Here is a 15,231-nt window from a genome sequence, read left to right on the forward strand (position 1 = left end):
GCGAAGCTATTGCTGAAGCAGAAGGGGACCTGAGCAGAGGGGGCAGGGGCTGGGTGAAGGGAAAAGAGGTACTTCCCAGAGAGAAAAAAGTTATTTGATCCACGTGTTAGGTTACATGCTGGTACTTATCTTTCACAGATCCAGTGCTGCTTCCTCCTAGCTCTGGAGGCTTGAGCAGACTCTCTGACACTTGGTTTCTCCCACTGTGGAAAATGCACCCTTAGCACTACTGCTTGTCTCAGCCTGTGTGTGCCAGCTGATCCAGACTGCGGGGTGCCAGCCAGGTCAGGTCTGGCAAATCCTTGCTGCTTCTGTCTCTCCCTCCCCCTGCTGCTCAGTCCAACTCCTCAACTTTGTGTATGACGTTCAGGGTTCCTAGATTGTCATATATAATTGATTCACTTGTTTTTTTGGGGGGGGGTCTTTGTTGTAAGAGGGACCACGGGAATAGTCTGACTACTCTGCCATCTTAGCCCTGCCTCCCACGGATATTTATTTTATTCTATGGGTGTCATGGATTGAATTATGTCCCCCCAAAAACGTGTATATCAATTGGGCTTGGCCATGATTCCTGGTACTGTGTGATTTTCCTATATGTTGTAAATCCTGCCTTTATGATGTTAATGAGGGAGGATGGGCAGCAGCTGTGTTAGTGAGGCAGGACTAAACCTACAGGATTGGGTTGTGCCTTGAGGCAATCTCTTGAGATATAAAAGATAGAAGTGAACAGAGAGACAGAGGGACCTCATATCACCAAGAAAGCAGTGCCAGGAACAGAGCACATCCTTTGGACACAGGGTCCCTCGGTCTGAGAAACTCCTCAACCAGGGGGAGATTGAGGACAAGTACTTTCCTCCAGAGCCGACAGAGAGAGAAAGCCTATCCCTGGAGCTGACGCCCTGAATTTGGACTTGTAATCTACTGGACTGTGAGAAAATAAATTTCTTTGTTAAAGCCATCTACTTGTGGTACTTCTGTTATGGCAGCACTAGATGACTAAGACAATGGGTTATAGCCTCATGCTATTATTACTTATTTTATTGATCAAACTGTTCCAACTTTAGCCATTAAGAACTCCTTCAGGTTGGTGCCTGTGGTTTTTTTTTTTTCTACATGCCTCTATCACTGTGGGTTTTTTTTAAAAAAAGATGTTTAGCACCTCCTTTTTTAATAACATCCAAAGACATTCCAGACTCATTTCCACTGCCCCAACCCTAGAATCAACCATTTCTCTGAGGAACCCTGTGAACTCTTTGATATAAACTGTTGTGCTCTTTCTACCAGCTCATGCTGCATCTTAAACAATTTTTACTTGAACCCTTTACATATTTCTCAGGTATATACTGTAAATGTGGAGTCCTGGTGGTGTAGTGGTTAAGAGCTCAGCTGCTAACCATAAAGGCTTGCAGTTCAAATCCACCAGTTGCTCCTTGGAAACCCTATGGGGCAGTTCTACTTTGTCCCATAGGATCGCTATGACTTGGAACTGACTCGACGGCACCTAACAGCAATGACACTGTATTGTAAATGAAGGTGGAGCTTACACTTGTTGAGTGTGTTCTAGTCATCAAACATTGCCTTGCAGCTACTGCCATTGCTGCTCTGTTCACTTTATTTGTACTGCTGGGATGCAGTAGACACAGGCATGAGATGGCAAGAAAATGAAAAGATATAAAAGTGGATTTCAGTATAGTTGAGGGTAGATGTATAGACAGTGATGATGTGGATAGAGATGAGGATACGGATAGCGAGATTGGGAGAATCCCTGGATGGGATTCAAATACACAGATCCAGAATTATTCTGCTTCACCACTTTGGAAATCAAAAAACACAAAAGTTTCAAAGGTAAATCAGAATTTTTGGAGTTTAATTTTTTGTGTTTTTAATTTTTTTCTGGCACTTGATCTACTCTGCCTGGAGTAAAGGTGATCCTGTGACTCCCGCTCTTCTCCCTCACTCTCCCCCTCTCATATTGCTTCCACCAGCTACCTGGTTGATTTATGGGACAAGGGCAGACTGGCTTCTCACTGATTCTCACACACCCATTGAGTCTGTGTTATTATACTCCCTGTGTTAGGAATTGGAATCAATTTGATGGCAATGGGTTTGTTTTGTTTTTTTGTGTTAGGAATAGACTAAATTAAACACAGAGATGTTAAATGAAAACAGCTAAGTTTACAGTGGAAATTAAACAAAGACTAAAAAAATCTTTAAAATTCTAGATTTATAGTCTTTTATATAAAATATTATAATTAAAAAAACTTAGAAATAATCTGGTCAGTTCTACTACTATTTACAGGCAAAAATTTATGAAAACTATTCCAGATGGTGAGCATGTATCATGATTTAAATACCTACAATCAGGGCCATATTCCATTCCTTAAGAACACTTAAGGGTAACCATTGCAGTTTCTTGTGGTCTATTACGAGAGCAAAATTCTTTTTCTGCTACATTAATAGTCATTCCGTAGCTTTTATTTATAATTTTTTACAAATGACACTGTGCTTTCTCTATGTACTTGTTCCTGTGTGCGTGTGTATGTGAGAAAGAGAGAGAGAGAGGCAGAGAGAAAGATGACATATTAGTTCCTTACTTTTGCAGGAAATTTGATACATTAGCACAAATCTAGACCGAGACTGAGTTATTTGGCAGGAAAAACAAGTCCACATGCCAGAGTAAACATAGAATGGTCGGTGAGATTCCAAGACGAGGGAAAGGGTGGGGAGATAGTTTACAATTTAAGGTATGAGTTGTGGTGCTTTATTAAAATCATTTTCAATTTCTCATTATCGTGTTGAATTTTTATCTTGACCTCGCCAGTGTTTGTATTAAACTATCTAGGAAATTTCTTCTGCCCCGCGCCCCCGCATTCCATGCTCATTTAGGCATTAAGCCCCATCTATTCTATCACATCTTGTACATTTTTCTCCTCCTTTCTATCTCACAGGTACTAACCTTGTTAGGTCCTCATCAAGTTTTGTCTGGAGTATTGCTGTCTCTGAATTATTTGTCCCTTAAGACTCATCCCAAGCATCTTCCCCTACTCCCTAAAAGCTAGCCATTTCCTTCTTTGTACCATGCTACATTAACTCACTCTTCAGTTCTGCCTCAAATGTATTCTAATTAGTAGGTTTATACTTTTCTCCCCTACTTGACTGAGGCTGTGAGCAGTTTGAGGACTGAGATTATGTCTCTTAGTTTTTGTATCCCTAATGGCTTGTGGAGTCAGGACTTTAATAAATGCTTGGTAAATGAATAAAAAAATGAACGAGTGAATAAGTGAAGGAGTCCACTCAGGTCATTCAGGAAAATATCAACTAGTAAACTACTCATTATCAATCCCGAGCAAACCTTTCTCCCTGGAGCCTACAGTTTATTACACGGAAGGTCATTTCCTTTAAGATGACATCTTACAAGCTATAGTTTCTCTTTCACAAATAATTTTCTCAGAATATTCAAGGTATATTTCCTTTGTGAAGGCACTTGCAATTATTTATGTGTTATATCGCCATCTAGTGAAGTAAGTTGGTAATACTGTAATTAAGATAACCAAAATCTCGTATAAGAAACAAAATCATGAGAAATGTTTTACATAAAATTAATTTTCCTTGTTTAGGTTCAAAAGCCTTAATTGTATCTACTTTGTATTTATCAGAGTTCAGTAAACATTTCCCTGCCAAAATAATCTATAGCTAAATGTCTGGATAAGTTCATGCCACTGAAAAAGGATATAGACATAGGAAAAGCATTTACAATTGCCCTGCCTTTCACTATTTTAAATCCAAAAGCCATTGGTATTTATTACCACAGAATGTTATTTAGATATTTTATAAAGTAACATTTTCCAACAATTTAAATAACATTTATTGAGTGATTTTTAATGTTCAAGGTAAATATCATTTCAGTGTGGTATGATATCCAGCTTCATAAAGCTTAAAAATAAACATAAGAAAATAATATATTGTTTAAACTCACCCCCCCTCCAAAAAAAAAATTGCCATCTGATCGATTTTGACTCATGATGACCTCATGTGTTTTAGAGAGAACTGTGCCCAGAGGGTTTTCAATGGCTGTAATCTTTCTGAAGTAGATTGCCAGGCCTTTTTTCCAAGGCACCTCTGAGTGGATTTGAACTGCTAACCTTTTGGTTAGTAGCTGAGCACTTAACTGCTTGCACCTCCCAGTGACTCCAATATATTCTGCAGGTATATGTGTGTGTGTGTGTTGGGGGAGATTATGAACATAACCTTCAGAAGAGTGGTCACCGCTGCAGAGGCATAAGGGGACTGGATCAAAGAGGAAACTCTGGTGACTTCCACAGGACTGGAAATGCTTCATTCTTTGTGAGGTCATGGGTTCATGGGTGTTTGTATTCTTGTTATGCTTCATAACTTAGATGCATATACTCTTTGATCCAGCAATCCCATTTTTGAAAACATCATCTACAGAAACAAAGCACCAATACATAAGGATATGCATAAAAAAGAAAGAAAAGAAAAATATAACAAAGAAATGAATATAGTCAGCACATAAGCTCCATGTATGTTCTACGTATGTACTCTCTTGTCTAACTGTAATCATATTCATTTTTCGTAAAGGAAGGCCAAATTTAATGACAAATATCATGAGCATTGAGCCCTGTTGGTGCAATGGTTAAGTGCTCAGCTGCTAACTGAAACGTTGGTGATTTGAACCCACCCAGCTGCTCTGAGAAATTGTAAATATTATAGTCTAGAAAACTCTAGGGGGTCACTATGAGTCAGAATTGACTCAATGGCATTCAACAACAACTTTATGGGCATTATCATGTGGCCTGCTTCAATAAATTTATGTTTTAAGATTAGTTTTTTTTTTTTAACTTTGAGCAATATTATAATTTAGATATATTGTTCAGTATAAACAGGTCATACACATATATTATGCTGATGAGCAAAGATGTCACTTTGAGGACTAAGGTATGCCTGACCCAAGCATTTCAATTGCCTCAGATGCATGTGAAAGCTGGACAATACATAAGGAAGACTGAAGAAGGATTAATGCCTTTGAATTATAATGTTGGTGAAGAATATTGAATATACAATGGACTGCCAGAAGAATGAACAAGTCTGTCTCGAAAGAAGCAGAGCCAGGATTCTCCTTTGAAGCAAGGATGGTGAGACTTTGTCTCACATACTTTGGACATGTTATCAGGAGAGACCAGTCTCTGAAGAAGGACATCATTCTTGGTAAAATAGAGGGTCAGGAAAAAGAGGAAGACCCTCAGTGAGGTGGATTGACACAGTGGCTACAACATGAGCTCAAGCATAACAACAACTGCAAGGATGGTGCAGGACCAGTGTTTTGTTCTGTTGTACATAAGGTTGCTATGAATTGGAACTGATTTGATGACACCTAACGACAACAATATATTATGCTGAAAAGAGGATATTGACTATGGCAAAGTGGAGAAAGCCCAGTGGTGTAAAAAAGAAGTAACATGAATTATAATGCTTTCATATCAGGACTTAGGAAAGCTAAAGTTTAAAATCATCTTGGCTGTATCTTATAAAAACACAACGTTCTGTAGTATTTTCTTTAGCCTATAACTTTAGTATGAATCAGCAGTTGTTCCTCAAACAATATATATATATGTATAATACATACACTAGCAACAATTGAGACATTAAATAAAAAGTACAACTTACAACAGCATGAAAAACACAAACCGTGCTTGCTTTGGCAGCACATATGCTAAAATTGGAAAGATACAGAGAAGATTAGCATGGTCTTGTGCAAAGATGACACACAAATTTGTGAAGCGTTCCATAGTTTTTAGCAGGGAACCCAAGGTTGAGAGGGGGAGAGCGTTGACATGTTGTGGGGTTGGCAACCAATGTCACAAAACAATATGTGTATTAATAGTTTAATGAGAAACTAATTTGCTCTGTAAACCTTCATCTAAAGTAAAAGAAAAAAAACCTATTTATAAAAAACACAAACCTATATAAATGGAGAGATAAACCACGTTATGGAAGTTTCAAGATTGTTAGTCTCTTCAAATTAATCTATAGACTGAACACAATCCAAATAAAAATCCTTGAAGGACTTTTAGTAGAATTCAACAAATTGATTCTAAAATTAATGTGAAAATACAAAGGACCAAGAATAACCAAACCAATTTCAAAACAGGAGAAAATATTTGGAAGATTATAATATTTGATTTTAAGATTAACTACAGAGATAATCAAGAGACTGTGGTATTGGCATATTAATTGATGGACAAAGCAATGGAACAAAATAAAATCTAGAAAGAGATCCACACATATACAGCCAAGAATTATATATCCAGCAAAATTGTCTCTCAAAAATGATGACAAATTAGGTCACTTCCAGATAAACAAAAATTGAGGGAATTTGTAAAAATAGACCAAAATTACAGGAAATATTAAAGGGAGTCATCCAGTTAGGGAACCAGTAACATCAGACAACAATTCAACACTAGGACATAAAAAGGACAGATCAACCCAGATAGAGAATTCACAAAAACAAAACGAAGCAAAAGACTGAAGATAGGAAACCAGAGACATCAATGTGGAAATGATAACAATGTCACAACAAAAGAGAGGGAATAAATGGTGTAGTCATAGAACTTCCACATGGAGAGGAAGCCAAGGTGATATCAAGAAATAAAAGACTAGTTTAAACATAGAAAAATAAAGTTAAATTTCAAGGTAAACTCAAAGGAAGCTTACAAACCTATCCATCAAAATAAAAAAGAAGAAAAACATAAAGACTCAGCAAACACAAAATCAGCAATAAGGAAAGAGATGAAAATACATAAACAAAAAGAACTCGGCACAGAAAATTAAGAGGATCAAAGAAACCATCAACGCCACAAAAAAAGCCTTAACAAAATCCAAAACATCAAAATAATGAAAAGCACCTTCTCTGATCGTAATGCCATAAAAGTAGAAATCAATAAAGACACAGCAAGGAAAAAAATCATATACATGGAAATTGAACAACACCTTGCTTAAAAAACTACTGAGTAAAAGGAGAAATCAAGGATGGAATAAAAAATTCATAGAATCATTTGAGAAAGAAAACACATCTTACCGTCTTACTTGGAACACAGCAAAAGAAGTGTTTAGAGGTCAATTTATAGCAATAAATGCACACATCAAAAAAAGAAGGACCAAAATCAAAACATTAACCCTGCAACTCAAACAAATAGAAAGAGAGCAGCAAAAGTAGCCCTCAGATACCAGAAGAAAGGAAATAATACAGATTAGAGCAGAAATAAATGAAATAGAGAAGAGAAAAGCAATTGAAAGAATCAACAAGACCAAAAGTTGGTTCTTTGAAAAGATCAACAAAATCAACAAACTACTGGTCAAGGTGACAAAGGAAAATCAGGAAACGAAGCAAATAACCTGAGTAAGAAATGAGATGGGACGATATCACAAGAGACCTAACTTAAATAAAAAGGATCATGGCAGAATACTATGAAAAACTGTACTCCAACAGATTTGAAAACCTAGAGGAAATGGAAAAATTTCTAGAAACACACTACCTACCTAAACTAAGACAAACTGAGGCAGAAAAACTAAACAAACCCATAACAAAAGAGGAGATTGAAGAGGTAATAAATAAGCACCCAACAAAAAAAAAGCACTGGCCCAGATGGCTTCACTGGAGAATTCTACCAAACTTTCAGAGAAGAGCTAACACCAATACTACTAAAGCTATTTCAGAGCACAGAAAAGGAAGGAATAATCCTGAACTCATTCTATGAAGCCAGCATAATCCTGATACCAAAGCCAGGCAAAGACACCACAAAAATGATAACTATCCCTCATGAACTTAGGTGCAAAAATCCTCAACAAAATTCTAGCCAATAGAATTCAACTGCATATCAAAAAAATAATACATCACGACCGTGTGGGATTCATACCAGGTATGCATGGATGGTACAACATTAGAAAATTGATCAACATAATTCACCACATAAGTAAAACAAAAGAACCACATGGTCCTACCAATCGACACAAAAATGGCATTTGACAAAGTCCAACACCCATTCCTGATAAAAACTCTCAGCAAAATAAGAATAGAAGGGAAATTCATCGACATAATAAAGAGCATTTATACAATACCAAAGAGCCCTGGTTGCATAGTGGTTAAGAGCTCGGCTGCTAATGAAAAGGTTGGTGGTTCGAATCCAACAGCCACTCCTTGGAAACCCTATGGGGCAGTTCTACTCTGTCCTATAGGTTCACTATCAGTTGGAATTGACTTGACAGCAACGGGTTTCGTTTGTGTGTGTGTGTGTGTGTTTTAAGTGAAAGTTTACAATTTAACTCAGTCTCTCACACAAAAACTTATACACACCTTGCTATGTAACCCTAGATGCTCTACTCCTAGTGTGACAGCACACTTCTTCTCTCCACCCTGTATTCCCTGTGTCCAGTCAACCAGCTCCTGTTTCCCTCTGCTTTCTCATCTCACCTCCAGGCAGGAGCTGCCCACACAGTCTCAGGTGTCTACTTGAGCCAAGAAACTCACTTCTCACTACTATCATTTTCTGTCTTATACTCCAGTCCAATCTGTCTGAAGAGTTGACTTCGGGAATGGTTTCAGTCTTGGGTTAACAGAGGGACCAGGGGCCATGACCTCTGGGGTCCCTCCAGTCTCAGTCTGACCATTAAGTCTGGTCCTTTTATGAGAATTTGAGGTCTGCATCCCACGGTACTCCTGCTCTATCAGGGATTCTCTCTTGTTTTGTTCCCTGTCAGGGCAGCCATCGGTTGTAGCCGGGCACCATTTAGTTCTTCCCGTCTCAGGCTGATGAAGTCTCTGGTTTACGTGGCCCTTTCTGTCTCTCAGGCTTATATTTATCTTCTGTCTTTGGTGTTCTTAATTCTCCTCTGCTTCAACGATTGAGAACAATTGATGCATCTCAGATGGCCACTTGCTAGCGTTTAAGACCCCAGATGCCACTCGCCAAGGTGGGATGCAAAACCTTTTCTTGCCAATTGATACTGATGTCCCTTGAAACCATGGTCCCCAGACCCCCATCCTTGCTACTCTGGCCTTCAAAGATTTTGGTTATATTCAGGAAACTTCTTAGCATTTGGTTTAGTCCAGTTGTGCTGACCTCCCCTGCATTGTGTGTTGTCTTTCCCTTCACCTCAAATAGTTCTTGTCTACTATCTAATTAGTGAATACCCCTCTCCCTCCCTCCCCATCCTGGTAACCATCAAAAAATATCTTCTTCTGTGTTTAAACTTTTTCTTGAGTTCTTATAATAGTGGTCTCATGCAGTATTCGTCCTTTTGCAACTGACTAATTTCGCTCAGCATAATTCCTTCCAGATTCCTCCACGTTATGAGATGTTTTACAGATTCATCATTTTTCTTAATCATTGCATAGTATGCCATTATGCGAATATACTGTGATTTATTTATCCATTCATCTGTTGATGGGCACCTTGGTTCTTCCATCTTTTTGGTATTGTAAACAGTGCTTCAGTGAACATGGATGTGCATATATCTATTTGTGTGAGGGCTCCTATTTCTCTAGGATATATTCCAAGGAGTGGGATTGCTGGATTGCCTGGTAGTTCTATTTCCAGCTTTTTAAAGAAGTGCCAAATCGACTTCCAAAGTGGTTGTACCATTTTACTTTCCCACCAGCAGTGTATAAGTGTTTCTGCCTCTCTAAAACCTCTCCAACCTTTATTATTTTGTGATTTTGCATTAATGCTAGCCTTATTTGGGTGAGAGGGTATCTCATTGTAGTTTTGATTTGCATTTCTCTAATGGCTAATGATCGTGAGTATTTTCTCATGTATCTCTTAGCTGCCTGAATGTCTTCTTTGGTGAAGTGCCTGTTCATATCCATTCTCCATTTTTTAATGGGGTTATTTGTCTTTTTGTTGTTGAGGTTTTGCCGTATCTTGTGGATTTTAGAGATTAGACACTGATTGGATTTGTCGTAGTCAATTTTTTTCCCCCAGTCTGTAGGTTTTCTTTATACTCTTTCAGTGAAGTCTTTGGATGAGCACAAGTGTTTGATTCTTAGGAGCGTCTAGTTATCTACTATGTCTTCTTGTGTTTGTGGACTGTTATTTAATGTTTCATACACTGTTTATGCCATGCATTAGGGCTCCTAGCATTGTCCCTATTTTTCTTCATGATCTTTATTGTTTTAGACTTTACATTTAGGTCTTTGATCCATTTTGAGTTAGTTTTTGTGCATGGTGTGAGTTATGGGTCTTGTTTCATGTTTTTGCAGATGGATAACCAGTTATATCAGCACCATTTGTTAGAGAGACTGTCTTTTCCCAAATTAATGGACTTTGGGCCTTTGTCAAATATCAGCTGCTCCTAAGTAGATGAATTTACGTCTGGATCCTCAATTCTGTTCCATTGGTCTATGTGTCTGTTGTTGTACCAGTACCAGGCTCTTTTGACTACAGTTGTGGTATAACAGGCTCTAAAATTGGGTAGTATGAGGCCTCCCACTTTGTTCTTTGTTCAGTAATGCTTTACTTATCTGGGGCCTCTCCCTGTTCCATATAAAGTTGGTGATTTATTTCTCCATAGGGTATGGAGAAACTTCAGGCAAAAATACATCACGGTAGGCCCTGTACTTGCAGAGGAATAACTGGTGTTATCGTTAAGAGACTGTTAAAGCACATTCATGCCTGGGTAAAACAGTGCACATCTTGAAATCCTAGAAAACCAGGGTATCTGCAAAGATTTCAAAGGGTGTAACTTGACGCTTTTTTCCAACTAAAACAATGCAGAGGCAACAGTAGCTTGCATGCTTTTCAGTAAAAGAAAAAAACTTTCTGACTTCATGAAATGCTCTGACTAAGTCAAGCAGAATGAGAGAAACTGTCTTTTGGTTTCTCTTTCATGCAATGAATTTGGTAACTTTGGCTCTGGAAAGCACAAAATTTCCTCAGCAATACTACATCGCGGTAGACCCTGTACTTACAGAGGAATAAGTTTTTGGTGTTACTGTTAAGAGGCTGTTAAAGCACATTCACGCCCAGGTAAAACAGAGTGCATTTTGAAATCCTAGAAAACCCAATGTGAGCAAAGATTTCAGTGGGTGTAACGTGACTTTTTTTTTCTAACTGAGAGAATGCAGAGGCAACATTAGCTTGAATGATTTTCAGTAAGAGAAAAATCTTTCTGACTTCATCAAGTCCTCTGCCTAAATCAGGCAGAATGATAGAAACTGTCTTTTGGTTTCCCTTTCATTCAATGAATTCGGTTTCTTTGGCTCTTGCAAACACAAGGTTTACTCATCAAAACTACATTGCAGTTGCCCCTGTACATCCACAGGAATAACTCCATGGTGTTATCCTAAAGAGATTGTTAAAGCAGATTCATGCCCAGGTAAAACAGAGCACAGCCTGAAATCCTAGAAAACCGAGGTGTCTGCAAGGATTTCAACGGGTGTAGCTTGACACTCTTTTCCAACTAAGAGAATGCAGAGGCAACGCAGCTAGAATGTTTTTCAGTAAGAGAAAAACTTCTGACTTCATCAAATCCTGTGACTATATCAGGCAGAATGAGAAAAATTGTCTTTTGGTTTCTCTTTCATGCAATGAATTCGATAACTTGGCTCTTGCAAACACAAGGTTTCTTCAGCAAAACTACATCGCGGCTGCCCCTCTACCTGCAGAGGAGTAACTCCATGGTGTTATCATTAAGAGACTGTTAAAGCACATTCATGCCCAGATAAAACACATGCATCTAGAAATCCTGGAAAACCCAAGTGACTGCATGGATTTCAATGGGTGTAACTTGTCGTTTTTTTTTTTTTTTTTTGCAAACTAAGAGAATGCAGATGCAACATTAACTTGCATGTTTTTCAGTAAGAGAAAACATTTTCTGACTTCATCTAATTCTCTGACGAATGCAGACAGATGAGAGAAACTGTCTTTGGGTTTCCCTTTCATGCAGTGAACTCAGTAACTTTGGCTCTTGTTAACACAAGGTTTCCTTGGCAAAACTACTTTGCAGTGCCCCCTGTAACTTATAGAAGAACAACTACGTAGTGTTTGCATTAAGAGATTGTGAAAGCACACTCACGCCCAGGTAAAAGCAAAGTGCATATTGAAATCCTAGAAAACCCAACTGTCTCCCCGCAGTTCAATGGGTGTAACTTTCCATTCTTTTCCTAGTAAGAGAGTGCAGAGGCAACATCAGCTTGCATGTCTTTCATTAAGAGAAAGAACTCTCTGAATTCACCTAATCTCTGATGAAGGCACGCAGAATGAGAGAATTCTATCTTTGGGTTTCTGCTTCATGCAGTGAACACGGTAATTTTGGTTCTTGCCAACACAGGGTTTCCTCAGCAAAACTACATCATAGTAGCCCTTGTAACTTTAGAGGAACAACTATGTAGTGTTAGCGTTAAGAGATTCTAAAAGTACCTCCACACCCAGGTAGAGCAAAGTACATACTAAGATCCTAGAAAACTTAAGTGTCTGTCACAGGAAGTGGGGGTAGCTTTCCATTCTTTTCCAACTAAGAGAATGGAGAGGCAACATCAGCTTGTATGTTTCTCAGTAAGAGCAAGAACAATCTGACTTCATTCAGTCCTCTGACAAAAACAGGCTGAATGAGAGATACTGTTTTTGGGTTTCTGTTTCCTGCGGTGAACTCAGTAACGTTGGCTCTTGCAAACACAAGGTTTCCTCAGCAAAACTACATTGCAGTAGCCCCTGTCCTTGCAGAGGAACGACTACATAGTGTTAGCGTTAAGAGATTGTGAAAGCATTGATGCCCAGGGAAAATGAGCTACATGTTGAAATCCTAGCAAACCCAAGTTTCTGCCTGCAGTTCAATGGGTGTAGCTTTCCATTCTTTTCCAAGTGAGAGAGGGCAGAGGCAACATTGGCTTGCATGTTTCTCAGTAGGAGAAAGAACTCTCTGACTTCTCCCAGTCTTCTGATGAAAGTAGGCAAAATGAGAGAAACTGTCTTTTGGTTTCTCTTTCCTGTGGTGAAGTTGGTAGATATGGCTCTTGCAAACACAAGGTTTCCTCAGCAAAACTACATCACAGTAGCCCCGTTCTTCCAGAGGAACAACTATGTAGTGTTAGCGTTAAGAGATTGTGAAAGGACACTGACACCTGGGGAAAACAAAGTGTATACTGAAATCGTATCAAACCCATGAGTCTGCCCACAATTCAAAGCATGTAACTTTCAATTCTTTTCCACGTAAGAGAGTGTAGAGGCAACATCAGCTTGAATGTTTCTCAATAAGAGAAAGAACTCTGTGACATCACCCAGTCCACTGACAAAACCGTGCAATAGGTGTAAACTGTCTTTGAGATTCCCTTTCATGTAGTGAACTCAACAACTTTGGCTCTTGCGAACACAAGTCTTCCTCAGCAAAACTGCAATGTGGTAGCCCATATAACTTGCAGAAGAACAATCATGTACTTTTAGCATTAAGAGATTGTGAAAGTACACTCACACCGGGTAAAACAAAGCGCATACTGAAATCCTAAAAAACCCAAGTGTCTGCCCACAGTAAGTGGGTGTAGCTTCCCATTCTTTTCCAACTAAGAGAATGGAGAGGTAACATCCACTTGCATGTTTCTCAGTAAGAGCAAGAACAATCTGACTTCATCCAGGCCTCGGACAAAAGCAGGCAGAAGGAGAGAAATTGTCTTTTGCTTTCTCTTTCCTGCAATGAACTCAATAACTTTGACTCTTGCAAACGCAAGGTTTCCTCAGCAAAACTACATTGTGGTAGCCCTTATCCTGGTAGAGGAACATCTACGTAGTGTTGGTGTGAAGAAATTGTGAAAGCACATTTACGCCCAAGGGAAACAGTGCATACTGAAATTCTAGCAAACCCAAGTGTCTGCCCGCAGTCGATGGGTGTAGCTTTCCATTCTTTTCCAAGTAAGAGATTGCAGAGGCAACATCAGCTTGCATGTTTTTCAGTAATAAAAATAACTCTCTGACTTCATCCAGTCCTCTGACGAAAGCATACAAAAGGAGAGAAACTGTCTTTCTGTTCTCTTTCATGCAGTGAAATTGGAAAATTTGGCTCTTGTGAACACAAGGTTTCCTCAGCAAAACTCGTCGTAGCAGCCCCTGTCCTGACAGAGGAACGACTACGTAGTGTTAGCATTAAGCAATTGTGAAAGCACATTGAAGCCTAGCGAAAACAAAGTGCATGTTGAAATCCTAGCAAACCCAAGTGTCTACATGCAGTTCAATGGGTATAACTTTCCATTCTTTTCCATGTAAGAGAGAGCAGAGGCAACATCAGCTTGCATGTTTCTCAGTAATGTAAAAAACTCTTTGACTTCATCCAGTGCTTTGATGAAAGCAAGGAAAATGAGAGAAACTGTCTTTTGGTTTCTCTTTCCTGCAATGAACTCGGTAACACTGGCTCTTGCAAACACAAAGTTTTCTCAACAAACCTACATTGCAGTAGCCCCTATACTTGCAGAGAAACAACTACGTAGTGTTAGTGTTAAGAGATGTGAAAGCACGTTCATACCAAGGGAAAACAAAGTGCATATTGAAATCCTAGCAAACCCAAGTGTCTGCCCACAGTTCAATGGGTGTAACTTTCCATTCTTTTCCAAGTAAGAAAGCGCAGAGGCAACATCAGCTTGCATATTTCTCTGTAAGAGAAAGAACTCTCTGACCTCATACAGTCCTCTGACAAAAGCAGGCAATGAGAGAAACTGTATTTTGGTTTCTCTTTCGTGCAGTGAACTCGATAACTTTGGCTCTTGCAAATGCAAAGTTTCCTCAGCAAAACTGCATGGTGGTAGCCCCTGTAACTTGCAGAAGAACAATTCTTTAGTTTTAGTGTTAAGAGATTCTGAAATCAACTTCATTCCAAGGTAAAACAAAGTGCACAATGAAATCCTAGAAAACTTAAGTGTCTGCCTGCAGGAAGCAGGGGTAGCTTTCCATGCTTTTCCAACTAAGAATGGAGAGGCAACATCAGCTTGCATGTTTCTCAGTAAGAGAAAGAACTCTTTGACTTTATCCAGTCCTCTGACAAATGTATGCAAAAGGAGGAAACTGTCTCTGGGTTTCCCTTTCATGCAGTGAACTCAGTAATATTGGCTCTTGCAAACGCAAGGTTTTCTCATGAAAACTACATCGCAGTAGCCCCTGTCCTTGCAGAGTTAGCATTAAGAGATCATGACAGTACATTCAGACCCAGAGAAAACAAGCTCCATGTTGAAATCCT

The 15,231-nt window shown here is 39.0% G+C and overlaps 1 non-coding gene across 1 annotated transcript; it reads left to right on the forward strand.

The window, feature by feature from the left end:
* Nucleotides 1-5,707: 5,707 nt before the first annotated feature.
* Nucleotides 5,708-5,813, forward strand: LOC111751360 (U6 spliceosomal RNA). Its single transcript, XR_002786441.1, has one exon. It is a non-coding gene; the product is annotated as a U6 spliceosomal RNA (small nuclear RNA).
* Nucleotides 5,814-15,231: the final 9,418 nt, after the last annotated feature.

The sequence above is a fragment of the Loxodonta africana genome, chromosome 17, assembly GCF_030014295.1.
Source record: "Loxodonta africana isolate mLoxAfr1 chromosome 17, mLoxAfr1.hap2, whole genome shotgun sequence".
Classification (NCBI taxonomy): domain Eukaryota; kingdom Metazoa; phylum Chordata; class Mammalia; order Proboscidea; family Elephantidae; genus Loxodonta; species Loxodonta africana.